Below are 15,294 nucleotides of genomic sequence, written 5' to 3' on the forward strand. Positions count from 1 at the left end.
TGTTTCGCAGGCGCCATTTAAGCAATCAGGCCGGGGACGTGATAGAGATCGGTGGTGTCGGATGTGGGGTTCCGGCAAACCCTTAAGGTTCGAACACTGGGGTGCGCGCGAAGTCTTTCCCTCCTACCGATCTATGCCCTAGCTCGCTAAGATCTCGCAGACGAACTCGACGAACTCACAAAATAAAGAGACACGAGATTTATACTGGTTCGGGCCACCGTTGTGGTGTAATACCCTACTCCAGTGTGGTGGTGGTGGATTGCCTCTTGGGCTGATGATGAACAATACAGAGGGAAGAACAGCCTCCTGAGGTTGAGGTGTTCTTGTGCTTGGTGACTTAGCGAGTGAGAGCTGGGTGAACTGCTCGATGCCCCTACGGTGGTGGCTAGCTCTTCTTATATAGGCCCTGGTCCTCTTCCCAAATATTGAGCGGGAAGGGAGCCAACAACGGTGGGCAAATTTGAAGGGGGACAGCTAGTACAAGCTATCCTGACAAAAGTGGTCTTCGCCTGCGAAAGGCTCTGCTGGTGACGCCATCTTGGGCTCCACGATGACCTCCGTCTTGCCGTCCTCCTGGTCTTGGTCTCGTTGCACCGATATAGCAACCTTTGCCTGATGCCTCGGTACTCCTCGCCTGCGGTGGCCTCCTTAGCACCAAAGAGGAAACCAGGACGCTGCGCGCGCTGGCGCCCGCCTGGTGTCGATCGTCATGGCTCACGTCACGAGAGCCTCGTGAGGTTTGCCCCGCCTTGATATCTCCGCTCCTCGTGAGCCTGCCTGACTAGGCCACTCCTGAGGAGGTCTTGCGTCGTCCCCCTCGCGAGGCTTGGCCCCTCGCGAGGGTCTTAGATGCCTTGTTGATGAAGATGGGCCGTACGGCCTGCTGGCTTAGCCACGCTGTGGGCCGCAGGCAGGAAAGTCTGGGGACCCCCGTTCCCAGAACGCCGACAGTAGCCCCCGGGCCCAAGGTGCGCTCGGGCTTGGCTTCGCGGCGAAGCCAAGGGTCAAGTTCGAAGCGTCGCAGGCCCCAAAAGCCTGCGGCCTCGGTTGATGCGTGGCGGTTGATTGGACGTGGGCGTCTCCGCTTCCCCACGCTGCCCTTGAATCCACTTGGCTATGCGGCCCCGGCATCTCGCACAGTTATTCTTCCTTCGCCCACGCCTGGCTCTTCCAATATCCCTGCTTCCTCGAGGCCCTGCTTTGCCCTTCCAATCTAACTTGCGCTCCGCCTGCTTCATCGCCATGGAACCGAAACAAGCTTCCTTTGATGAGTGGGGGCTGCACCCAATCGGCCTAGTGGGATCCCGCGAGAACCCCGTCGTCGTGGTTCCCTTCCTCGCCGTCGGCGCCGAGCTCGCCCCAGGTGACGGTGCAGGAGAGCGAGCTCTGACGGGGGCCGGTGGCTCGAGTGCTGAGGAGCACATGCCGAGTGGTGATCTTGGGGCGTCGTCCTCGGGGGCCTGCGACCCCCCTCCTGAGGCGTCGGTCGCTGAGGAGACGCGGCATGCGGCTCCTGAGGCCAAGGCTCTAGGAGCCTCGGGAGGTTGTGGTGAGGTGGCGCTCGGCTGTTCTCCGCAACCGGGCACCCCCTGAAGCCATCCCTCTCAGCTCTTCTTCGGCCCTGCCGCGCACCGGCCGTCACGTCCAGCGCTTCGGTCGTCTTTGTGTGGACTTCGAGGAGCTCCGCAAGAGGAAGGGATTCCCCAGCGGCAGCAATATCTTCAGGCCGTTGAAGTGACGAAAGTACATCACCATTGACGCGTAAGTATCTTATTGCCATGGCTTCTTGCGTGTGGTCTCCTTATCCTGACATCTGTCCTTCAGGGCTCCTTCCGTTGAAGCTGTTGCGTCTTCTGAGACGCGGCCTCCTCCATCATCAACTCCCCCATCGGCCTTGAGCGTTCCTGGTTGGGTCGGTTGGGGGAGCATCTCCGCCTTCATGGCGTGCTGAGCACGCGGCTTGGCCACCCCTCCCCCACGGTCTGGCGTGGAGCTTGGCGGGCATGCCTGAGACTCCTCCTTTGCTCATAGACAGCAGTTGGTTGGCTTCGATCTTCGGTTCCTCTTCAAGCAGCGAGCCCCGATCGGCTTGGGCTCCTCGCGAGGACGGGCTGACGTCAGGTGCAGCGTCAGCCCCCTGCCGGGAGGTGGCGCGCCACTTGGCGCCACGCCCGCAGCCCCCGAGGTGGAGGACGAGGTGGGTCGAGCGTTCGAGCTCGAGCGCGGGCGGAGCGTAGTTCGTCACGAGCTCTTCCAAAAGGCGATGGGCACGATGAGCCGACTTGGTGAAGAGCTCGCGGGTGTCGACTCGCGCCTTGATGCTGAAGGTCTCCGGCTGGCGGAGGAGCGGCGCAAGCTGAGGGTGGCCATCAACCTCGGTCGCTATCAGCGCGACCTTGAGAATGCGAAGGCCGAGGCGTCCCTCAAGATCGCCCATGAAGCCCGCTCGCGAGCCTTGGAAGAGGCTCGCGAGGCTGACCGCCGTCGCGAGGCTGCTGAGGAGCACGCGTGGGAGCTCCAGGCCTGTGAAACGTCTCCAACGTATCTATAATTTTTTATTGTTCCATGCTATATTATATTCTGTTTTAGACATTATTGGGTTTTATTATACACTTTTATATTACTTTTGGGACTAACCTATTAACCAGAAGCCCAGCCCAGAATTGCTATTTTTTGCCTATTTCAGAGTTTCGCAGAAAAAGAATATCAAACGGAGTCCAAACGGAATGAAACCTTTGGGAACATGATTTTCGGAACGAACGTGATCCAGAGGACTTGGACCCTATGTCAAGACATCAAATAGGAGGCCACGAGGTAGGGGGGCGCACCCACCCCCCCAGGCGCGCCCTCCACCCTCGTGGGCCCCCTGTTGCTCCACCGACGTACTTCTTCCTCCTATATATACCTGCGTACCCCCAAACTACCAGATACGGAGCCAAAAACCTAATTCCACCGCCGCAACCTTCTGTACCCATGAGATCCCATCTTGGGGCCTGTTCCGGAGCTCCGCCGGAGGGGGCATCGATCACGGAGGGCTTCTACATCAACACCATAGCCTCTCCGATGAAGTGTGAGTAGTTTACCTCAGACCTTCGGGTCCATAGTTATTAGCTAGATGGCTTCATCTCTCTTTTTGGATCTCAATACAATGTTCTCCCCCTCTCTCGTGGAGATCTATTCGATGTAATCTTCTTCTGCGGTGTGTTTGTTGAGACTGATGAATTGTGGGTTTATGATCAAGTTTATCTATGAACAATATTTGAATCTCCTCTGAATTCTTTTATGTATGATTGGTTATCTTTGCAAGTCTCTTCGAATTATCAGTTCGGTTTGGCCTACTAGATTGATCTTTCTTGCAATGGGAGAAGTGCTTAGCTTTGGGTTCAATCTTGCGGTGTCCTTTCCCAGTGACAGTAGGGGCATCAAGGCACGTATTGCATTGTTGCCATCGAGGATAACAAGATGGGGTTTATATCATATTGCATGAGTTTATCCCTCTACATCATGTCATCTTGCTTAAAGCGTTACTCTATTCTTATGAACTTAATACTCTAGATGCATGCTGGATAGCGGTCGATGCGTGGAGTAATAGTAGTAGATGCAGGCAGGAGTCGGTCTACTTGTCTCGGACGTGATGCCTATATACATGATCATACCTAGATATTCTCATAACTATGCTCAATTCTGTCAATTGCTCAACAGTAATTTGTTCACCCACCGTAAATACTTATGCTCTCGAGAGAAGCCACTAGTGAAACCTATGGCCCCCGGGTCTATTTTCCATCATATTAATCTTCCAACACTTAGCTATTTTTGGTGTCGTTTTTATTTTGTTTTCTTTACTTTGCATCTTTATCATAAAAATACCAAAAATATTATCTTATCATACCTATCAGATCTCACTCTCGTAAGTGACCGTGTAGGGATTGACAACCCCTTATCGCGTTGGTTGCGAGGATTTATTTGTTTGTGTAGGTGCGAGGGACTCGTGCGTGGCCTCCTACTGGATTGATACCTTGGTTCTAAAAAACTGAGGGAAATACTTATGCTACTTTGCTGCATCACCCTTTCCTCTTCAAGGGAAAACCAACGCAGTGCTCAAGAGGTAGCAGCCTGGAGCGCGTCCCTTGAGCAGCAGGTGGGGGCGCGCAGGGCCGCTCTTGCATCGCTGAGGGGGACGCCCGCGGAGGATGAGGAGGTCCGAAGCGCGATGAGGCATTGGCCCTGGAAGCCGTGGAGCGCAGCCTCGAGCTCAAGCAACGGGAGACGACGGAGCGTCAAGTTGCTCAAGCAGAAGATGCCGTCGGGGCTCGCAAGGCCAGAGTTGAGGAGGAGGTCAATCGCTGGGTGGCCGAGGTTCGCGCAGACCTGGAGGGTAGGTACGACCTGAAGCTGAAGCTCGCGGGTACGGAGGATGCCGGCAGGGCCGCTGCCCTTAGGCCCGGGTTGGATGAGGCTGAGAGGCGCGCAGAAGCCACGGCCGCCGCCCTGGTTACGACGCATGCGGACTTGGCCTCTGCCCGCGCCGAGCTGCATTCTCTTCAGAGGCTGGTTGATGACGCTGAGGCTGTCGCACGGCAAAACACGGAGGAAGTGCTCCAACGACGAACGCTGGAGCGCGAGCATGCCCCTATGATTCAGGATCTCCGGAACAGGGCCAATACCGCCCTGGGCCATATTTGCGACGTGGATGTACCGGCCCCTCACTCGAATGACTATGCTAGCCACCTGACCTTCTTCACCGAGGTGGTGATGCGCCTGGAGGCTCGATCTGCCAGAGCTCGCCAGCTTGTGGAGGAAAGGGGGTGTGGCCTGCTTGAGCGCGCTTTCTCGTGTGTCTTCAGCCACCTTCTGAATGCCGACCCCAACTTCGATTTCAACGCTGCCATCGCCCCCGTACCCACGGCCGTTCGGGGCGACCTGGCGCGTTGGGTTGAGGACAATGTGGACGCGTTGGTCAGGGCCTTCACTTCGGAGGATGACGCGGTGGTGGTCGTCGCAGACGAAGGCGACGTGGTTGACGACGGCGTCGGGGGCGTCGTCGACGGCGACGACGATGCCGACGAAGACGATGACGACGCGACTGACGCGTCCGCGGGTGATGTAGCGAGTGACATTTCTGGCTGATCCCATGTTCTCCTGTCATTTCACCCTGTACACAAAACTTGGGCGTGGCCCTTGGAAAACTTGTAAGAGCATTTTGAGAGGGGGAGCCCCTCATGTAAGTAAATTGCAGTTTTTACTTTCCTATGCGATGTGAGTATGTGTCCTCGTGAACTCGTGAATCCGGGAGCGAGTTTTCCGTCGTGGTTTACCTTAGTCAGCGCCAGCTTTGAGCTGGGTCGTGAAGCGGCGAGTTTCTGAGAATCCTGCGGAGCTTATTGCCCCGTCTGAAGGGGCCCCGCAAGAGGTGAGCACCAGCCACAGCGCTGGCGCGCGCTCGGCGAGCGTGCGCTTCGCGCGTCCAGCTCGCGAGGAGCTCGTGAGGGGAAGGCGACGGACATGAGTCCCAGACAAAACAAGATCCAGAAGGCAAGAAATTGCTTGAACGAGAAAAGCCCCCCCCCCCCACGCGCATCGATAAAAATTCGGCTTCAACTTAAATCCAGATCCAGAAAGCAAAGCTACAGAAAGAGAGATCCAAAGCAAAAGGCCGCGTCCCGCACCTAGTCTAGTCTTCCGGTCTTCAAGTCTTCTCACCAGCGCGGAGCTAAATGCTGCCACTAGGCGTGGGAGGGAGCCCCAGGGCCTGAGGCCGGCACTCCTGAGACTCCGGGGCGTGTACAGCCCCAACTCATTATTACGTGAGAGTGTCACGGGCGGCGAGCTTCACAGGCACTGGGCCTTCTTCACAGGTACCGGCCTTGCTTCATATCGCCAGACGAGGGCCCCGTCTTGCGCCACCCTTGACCTCCTTTGAGCCGACCGGTCGCTAGGACGACACAAAAAAGGGAAAGAGGACGCCAGCGGTGCCCTCGGCGACCACAGGTCCTCTGCCGGGGGAAGGGTTGTCGAAGCCTCCCCGGCAGAGGGCCTACCTCTGGGTGTCCCCTAGCTTCGCGCGCCATGGGGAGGGGCCTGGCTCCCGACCCCTCTCCTGCAGCCCCCAACGCGAGCCCCCTGCCGGCAGGGAGGCCGCCGAGCTGGGGCCGCCGGCCGTTGTGGTGACATGTTCCTCCTGCGACTCATGGTTAGCGTAAGCTTGCTCCTGAGGGCTTAGAGGTACCCTGTAGTGGTCGTTGCACACGCGGTCGTGGTGGTTCCCCGGCAGCTCCTGGAAGGCTTCGACTCCTAGCGCCCCCTCTTCCCAATCTTCTCGAACGAACGAGACGAGGTCGTCCTCCGGTGTGTACTCCTGGTCCGTCATGCGGGGCACGTAGGCTTCCGGGGCTGTTACCCCGAACACCTCGCCGTAGTGCCCCAGTACTCCATGTTGCCCGGCCCAACGTGGCGTCCTGAGGGTAGTAGCGTGGCATCTCGCCGGGACCATGGGGGGCGACGCTTGTGTCCGTGCTTGCTGCGGGCGGTGTGGGGGCGGTGGGGCCTCCGGCGCCGCCGGCCGCGCTGGTGTTGACAAAGCCCCCATGCGCGCCCGCCGGCGCGTGGGTGCGGCGAGGCCCGCCCTGAGTTCCCGCAACGGCCTGTGAAGGGAGTCGATAGCAGAAAGGCGGCGCTCCCGAGGCTGCAGCGTCCAGCAGCTCAGCAACGCGTTCCAGCAGCGCGTCCCGGCCGCTCTCCATCAGCCGGCACCGCAGCAGCTCCCTTGCCACGGTGAGTGCCGCCCACATGTTTGCCTGCTCTCGCCGCGAGTGCAGCGCCATCGCCGCGGCGTGGCTTGCTGCCCTTGCAGCGGCTCGTACCTTTCGTGGAGTGGGGGTGGACGACGCCTGGCCGCGCCCCGCAGTGTTGGACGACGCCCGCGCCGCCTGGAGCGCGGGGTCGAGGCCTTCATGGGCGGGTGTCGTCGCCCGGGCTGGCCAGGCCGCCCAGCGGTTGGAGTCAGCTCTTGGGTCGCCGGACATCTTGATCGTGGAGCGTCGGCAAGTCGATTGGCGGAGAAGAAGCTCCGGTGCACCCCTACCTGGCGCGCCAAATGTCGGATCGGATGTGGCGTTCCGGCAAACCCTTAAGGTTCGAACACTGGGGTGCGCGCGAAGTCTTGCCCTCCTACCGATCTACGCCCTAGCTCGCTAAGATCTCGCGGACGAACTCGACGAACTCACAACACAAAGAGACACAAGATTTATACTGGTTCGGGCCACCGTTGTGGTGTAATACCCTACTCCAGTGTGGTGGTGGTGGATTGCCTCTTGGGCTGATGATGAACAGTACAGAGGGAAGAACAGCCTCCTGAGGTTGAGGTGTTCTTGTGCTTGGTGACTTAGCGGGTGAGAGCTGGGTGAACTGCTCGATGCCCCTACGGTGGTTGCTAGCTCTACTTATATAGGCCCTGGTCCTCTTCCCAAATATTGAGCGGGAAGGGAGCCAACAACGGCGGGCAAATTTGAAGGGGGCCAGCTAGTACAAGCTATCTTGACAAAAGTGGTATTCGCCTGCGAAAGGCTCTGGTGGTGACGCCGTCTTGGGATCCACGATGACCTCCGTCTTGCCGTCCTCCTGGTCTTGGTCTCGTTGCACCGATATAGCAACCTTTGCCTGATGCCTCGGTACTCCTCGCCTGCGCTGGCCTCCTTAGCACCAAAGAGGAAACCAGAACGCTGCGCACGCTGGCACCCGCCTGGTGTCGTTCGTCATGGCTCACGTCACGAGAGCCTCGTGAGGTTTGCCCCGCCTTGATATCTCCGCTCCTCGTGAGCCTGCCTGACTAAGCCACTCCTGAGGAGGTCTTCCGTCGTCCCCCTCGCGAGGCTTGGCCCCTCGCAAGGGTCTTGGATGCCTTGTTGATGAAGATGGGCCATACGGCCTGCTGGCTTAGCCACGCCGTGGGCCGCAGGCAGGCAAGTCTGGGGACCCCCGTTCCCAGAACGCCGACAGGTGGGTTACCTGACTGGATCCGAGTAGAACATAGATGTGGTTGAATCTGTGGTTGCGGTGGCGGCGGTTTGAGATGCCGGTAGGGGGAGGCGCGAGGGAGGGCGGGGGGGATACTGAGGGGAAGGGGATGTGGTGGGAGGAATAAATTCTGAAATCGCGCGCCTAATGAAAATTTTGGTGCGAAACTTGAAACTTGGGCGGGGGAAACACACAACACAGACGAAGCGCGTAAAATATTCGTGTGCGAGAAAAAAGAAAGTTGGCAGATCCCGTCTCCAAAAAAATGTACACGTGTACTTTATTTTTTTGGGTCAATGGTACGCCTGGTTTATTAGGAAATATCGCACAGGTAACTGACTTATGGATCATTAACGCAAAAACGCAGACGGGTACGGCATAGAAACCGTGTGTTTTGTGATCTTCTAATGGTTAACGCAAAAAAACGCATACGGGCACACATGCTAATCAACGCTCAAAGCCCTCAAAGGATGCTCTTACTGACATTGTACGTTAATACTACAAACTTAAAGTACTACTGGTAATTTGCTCTAATACTACAAACTTAAACTACTTCTCACATGCTGCCATCAGGGCATGCTGGCCAGACGTCGGCGTTCTCCTTCCCGGCCTTGTAGGCGGCAGCCCACCATGCTTTGATCTCCGCCAAGCTCTCCTCACCACGGTGTGCGGCCTCTTTTTTCTTGCGGCGGCGGGACTCTCTTTTCTTGACTGCTTTCTGCCTTTTCGGCTCCTTTTGTGCGGCTTTGGCCGCCTCTAGATCCACCACCCATTCGGCCATGGCAGCCTCAAAGTCCGCCCATGTAACTGTCTGGCCGCCGGCGGCGATGAAATCGGTGCGGCGAGATGCCATCGCTTCCTTAACATGTGTGCGGTCACGGGCGGCGAGGAACGCGGCACGCTGGTAAGCCATCGGTTCCTTACTAGCTACTGTGCACCGCGGTGCCATGGACGACGCCTGGAGAGAGCTCTGGGACGGAGGGGCCGGGCAGCCGTACAATGCGATGGTATTCAAAGCTCAACCACAAACGACAACAGAAATTTGGCTTCCCTTACAATTTTGCTCGTTCATTATCGCACACGGTTCATCTCTGTCGCTTCCGGAAACAGTGTGTGCTGAGCCTATTGTGTGTTGCGTTATGATTGGCCGGAACCCCAGCCACGCGGATCACGCGTGTGCACCGTTGGATGCGCCGCGATCGAACGGCAATCCACGTCCCTCACATCACACCCGTGCGCCTGTAGCTGGATTGGATTTATATGCGCTAAATGCCTAGAAAATGCACATAATCCCCTAAATATGGTAAATGAGCCCGGAAAAATGCCAAATTTGAACACGGTGCTTTGCAGGGTGTATGTTCGTCGTAGAAAAAAACTCCAGGGCAAAGAACGAAGAAAATTTGGATTCCCCTTCAATCTTGAGGATTTCCCTTTCGAAAGCATGGAACTTCCTCCGTGATGGTTCGATTTATGAAGGGCGTGCATGACAACATAAGCCAAACCTTCTCAAATTTGTAGCAGGGCATGGTGAGGTCATACCATGGCACCATGCCAGGCGTCATGTTTTTAAGTATTTATTTCATTTTTTCTATAGTTGAAAACCCAACAAACAAACATTTGTGGTTGACTATTGCCACACATTTCATCAAAATATCTATCCATTATTCCTTGTGAAAGGCATGGGAATTTACTAAATGGCACGAGCATGGTTTTCTAGGCCGTTCTTGTGGACCCTTTCATGCATCGATTGTTTGAACTTGAATTATGCGCATTAATGCCTAAGAAATGCACATAATGCCCTAAATATGGCAAATGAACCCGGAAAAGTGCCAAATATGAAAACGGTGATTTACAGGTTGTATGTTCATCGTAGAAAAAAAACTAGTGGACAAAGGACAAAGGAAATTTGAACCCCCTTCAATCTTTGTGATTTCCCCCTTGAAACCATGAAACTTCCTCGGTGATGGTTCGATTTATGAAAGGCGCGCATCACCACATAGGGAAAACATTATCCAATTTTTACCAGGGCATGGTGAGGCCATACCATGGCACCACCCCAGGCGTCATGTTTCCAACCATGTGTTTCATTTTTTGTATAGTTGTTAACCGAGTAAATGACGCGTTTATGGTTGACTATTGCCACACATTTCCTTGAAATATCTACCCATTCCTTGTAAAAGGCATGAGATGTGCTAAATAACACGATCATGTTTTTCCAGAAAATTCTTGTGCACCTTTTCATGCATCGATTGTTTGAATTTGAATTATGTCCATTAATGCCTAGAAAATGCACATAATCCCTAAATATGGTAAGTGAGCCCGGAAAAATGAAAAATTTGAACATGTTGCATTTGAGGCGGTATGTTGATCGTTGGAAAAAAACTGAATGACAAACTAGGACGGAAATTAGGATTCCCCTTCAATCTTGGGGATTTTCCCTCTCGAAAGCATGGAACTTCCTCGGTGATGGTTCGATTTATGAAGGGCGTGCATGACGACATAAGCCAAACCTTCTCAAAATTTTACGAGGGCATGGTGAGGTCATACCATGATACCATGCCAGGCGTCATGTTTTTTAAGCATTTATTCATTTTTTTCTATAGTTGAAAACCCAACAAACAAACATTTGTGGTTGACTATTGCCACACATTTCAACAAAATATCTATCCATTATTCCTTGTGAAAGGCATGGGAATTTACTAAATGGCACGAGCATGGTTTTCTAGGCCGTTCTTGTGGACCCTTTCATGCATCGATTGTTTGAACTTGAATTATGCGCATTAATGCCTAAGAAATGCACATAATGCCCTAAATATGGCAAATGAACCCGGAAAAGTGCCAAATTTGAACACGGTGATTTACAGGTTGTATGTTCATCGTAGAAAAAAAACTCGTGGACAAAGGACAAAGGAAATTTGAACCCCCTTCAATCTTTGTGATTTCCCCCTTGAAACCATGAAACTTCCTCGGTGATGGTTCGATTTATGAAAGGCGCGCATCACCACATAGGGAAAACATTATCCAATTTTTACCAGGGCATGGTGAGGCCATACCATGGCACCACCCCAGGCGTCATGTTTCCAACCATGTGTTTCATTTTTTGTATAGTTGTTAACCGAGTAAACGACGCGTTTATGGTTGACTATTGCCACACATTTCCTTGAAATATCTACCCATTCCTTGTAAAAGGCATGAGATGTGCTAAATAACACGATCATGTTTTTCCAGAAAATTCTTGTGCACCTTTTCATGCATCGATTGTTTGAATTTGAATTATGTCCATTAATGCCTAGAAAATGCACATAATCCCCTAAATATGGTAAATGAGCCTGGAAATCAAATTTGAACACGTTGCATTTGAGGCGGTATGTTGATCGTTGAAAAAAAACTGAATGACAAACTAGGACGGAAATTTGGATTCCCCTTCAATGTTGGTGATTTCCCTCTCGAAAGCATTGAACTTCCTCGGTGATGGTTCGATTTATGAAGGGCGTGCATGACGACATAAGCCAAACCTTCTCAAATTTTTACCAGGGCATGGTGAGGACATACCATGGCACCATGCCAGGCATCATGTTTTTTTAGCATTTATTTCATTTTTTCTATAGTTGAAAACCTAACAAACACACATTTGTGGTTGACTATTGCCACACATTTTAACGAAATACCTATCCATTATTCCTTGTGAAAGGCATGGGAATTTACTAAATGGCACGAGCATGGTTTTTTAGGCCGTTCTTGTGGACCCTTTCATGTATCGATTGTTTGAACTTGAATTATGCACATTAATGCCTACGAAATGCACATAATCCCCTAAATATGGCAAATGAACCCGGAAAAGTGCCAAATTTGAACACGATGATTTGTAGGTTGTATGTTCATCATAGAAAAAAAACTCGTGGACAAAGGACAAAGGAAATTTGGATCCCCCTTCAATCGTGGTGATTTCCCCCTCGAAACCATGAAACTTCATCGGATGATGGTTCGTTTTATGAAAGGCGCGCATGACAACATTTTTACCAGGGCACGGTGAGGTCATACCATGGCACCACACCAGGCGTCATGTTTTTTCAAGCATATATTTCATTTTTGTATAGTTGTTAACATAGTAAATATCTGCCCATTCCTTGGAAAAGGCATGAGAATGTACTAAATAGCACGAGCATGGTTTTCCAGACCGTTCTTCTGCACCTTTTCATGCACCGATTGTTCGAATTTGCATTATGTGCATAATTAATGCCTAAAAAATGCACGCAATCCCCTAACTATGGTAAATGAGTTTAGAAAAATGTCAAATTTGAACACGTTTCATTTGAGGCGGTATGTTGACCGTTGGAAAAAAACTGAATGACAAACTAGGACAGAAATTTGGATTCCCCTTCAATCTTGGTGATTTCCCTCTCGAAAGCATTGAACTTCCTCGGTGATGGTTCGATTTATGAAGGGCGTGCATGATGACATAAATCAAACCTTCTCAGCTTTTAACCAGGGCACGGTGAGGCCATTGTCGGTGAACGTAGTAATTTCAAAAAAAATCCTACGCACACGCAAGATCATGGTGATGCATAGCAACGAGAGGGGAGAGTGTTGTCCACGTACCCTCGTAGACCGACAGCGGAAGCGTTATCACAACGCGGTTGATGTAGTCGTACGTCTTCACGATCCGACCGATCAAGTACCGAACGCACGACACCTCCGAGTTCAGCACACGTTCAGCTCGATGACGTCCCTCGAACTCCGATCCAGCCGAGTGTTGAGGGAGAGTTTCGTCAGCACGACGGCGTGGTGACGATGATGATGTTCCACCGACGCAGGGCTTTGCCTAAGCTCCGCGACGGTATTATCGAGGTGTAATATGGTGGAGGGGGGCACCGCACACGGCTAAAATATCGTATATCAAGTGTGTGTCCATGGGGTGCCCCCTGCCCCCGTATATAAAGGAGCAAGGGGGAGAGGGCCGGCCAAGGGGAGGTGGCGCGCCCAAGGGGGGAGTCCTACTCCCACCGGGAGTAGGACTCCTCCTTTCCTTGTGGGAGTAGGAGAAGGGAAGGGGGAAGGAGAAAGAAAGAAGGGGCGCCCCCCTCCCTAGTCCAATTCGGACTAGCCCATGGGGAGGGGTGCGGCCACCCTTTGGGGTCTTTCTCTCCTTTCCCGTATGGCCCATTAAGGCCCAATACGAATTCCCGTAACTCTCCGGTACTCCGAAAAATACCCGAATCATTCGGAACCTTTCCGATGTCCGAATATAGTCGTCCAATATATCGATTTTTACGTCTCGACCATTTCGAGACTCCTCGTCATGTCCCTCATCTCATCCGGGACTCCGAACTCCTTCGGTACATCAAAACTCAATAAAAATGTCATCGTGACGTTAAGCGTGCGGACCCTACGGGTTCGAGAACTATGTAGACATGACCGAGACACCTCTCCGGTCAATAACCAATAGCGGGACATGGATGCCCATATTGGCTCCCACATATTCTACGAAGATCTTTATCGGTCAGACCGCATGACAACATACGTTGTTCCCTTTGTCATCGGTATGTTACTTGCCCGAGATTCGATCGTCGGTATCTCGATACCTAGTTCAATCTCGTTACCGGCAAGTCTCTTTACTCGTTCCGTAATACATCATCCCGCAACTAACTCATTAGTCACAATGCTTGCAAGGCTTATAGTGATGTGCATTACCGAGTGGGCCCTGAGATACCTCTCCGACAATCGGAGTGACAAATCCTAATCTCGAAATACGCCAACCCAACAAGTACCTTTGGAGACACCTGTAGAGCACCTTTATAATCACCCATTTACGTTGTGACGTTTGGTAGCACACAAAGTGTTCCTCCGGTAAACGGGAGTTGCATAATCTCATAGTCATAGGAACATGTATAAGTCATGAAGAAAGCAATAGCAACATACTAAACGATCGGGTGCTAAGCTAACGGAATGGGTCAAGTCAATCACGTCATTCTCCTAATGAGGTGATCCCGTTAATCAAATGACAACTCATGTCTATGGCTAGGAAACATAACCATCTTTGATTAACGAGCTAGTCAAGTAGAGGCATACTAGTGACACTCTGTTTGTCTATGTATTCACACATGTATTATGTTTCCGGTTAATACAATTCTAGCATGAATAATAAACATTTATCATGATATAAGGAAATAAATAATACTTTATTATTGCCTCTAGGGCATATTTTCTTCAGCCATGCCATGGCAGCATGCCAGCCGTCATGTTTTTCAAGCACATATTTCATTGTTATAGTTGATAACTCAGTAAATGATGCATTTGTAGTTGACTATTGCCACACATTCCATTGAAATCTCTGCCCATTCCTTATAAAATGCTTGAGAAATTACTAAATACCACGAGTATGGTTTTTCCAGACCGTTCTTGTGCACCCTTTCATGCACCGATTGTTTGAATTTGAATTACGTGCATTAATGCCTACAAAATGCACATAATCCCCTAAATACTGTAAATGAAGTGTCAAATTTGAACACGTAGATTAGCAGGGTTTATGTTCATCATAGAAAAAAACTCATGGATGAAGGACAAAGGAAATTTGGATTCCCATTCAATCTCGGTGATTTACTATCGCACACGATTAATCTCCGTTGCCTCTGCGAATCATGTGTGTTCACTCACACATGCAAAAGGAAAAGAAAACCCTCGCCCACTTCGTCCCCACTCACTCGCCGCGGACTCCTCCACAACTCTGCACCCTAAGCTCGACGGCTATTGGCGGCGGGTGTAGGTCGCACTCCAAACGGCACCGGATTTCGCCTCCACCGCTTTCCGCCGCCTATCTGCACCGACATTATAGACTCTGGTCGACTGGGGTTTTCTGCGGGATTGGGCCTGGGATTTTTCTCATGGAGAAGGTAATCAACTTAATTAGCGAAATATTCACTCATCTCTTATCGCAGTCCGTCCGTCGCTGTTAATCAATCGGTAGAAATCACCGTGGAATCATTTTTGTTCTAGTTGATTCGTGGGTGTTCATTCATGTGTGCACAATGTGAGCACAAATCGGGCAAGTGTGGTCGTGGCCAGTCGGAAACGAAGTTCTATCTCACCATTCCGGATGACTCCAGGGAGCGCTCGGTATGTTCAATCTCAACCTACCACGGTCGGCATGGCCTAAATTTGTGAACATATACCGTCTGTTGCTACATTATCTATATATTTGCATCAAATCTTTGTTACATTATCTACTTTTAATTCTATATTTTTGTACTTTACTTGCATCTATATATAGATATGTTCTATCAG

This window comes from Triticum aestivum, chromosome 3D, assembly GCF_018294505.1.
Source record: "Triticum aestivum cultivar Chinese Spring chromosome 3D, IWGSC CS RefSeq v2.1, whole genome shotgun sequence".
Taxonomy (NCBI): domain Eukaryota; kingdom Viridiplantae; phylum Streptophyta; class Magnoliopsida; order Poales; family Poaceae; genus Triticum; species Triticum aestivum.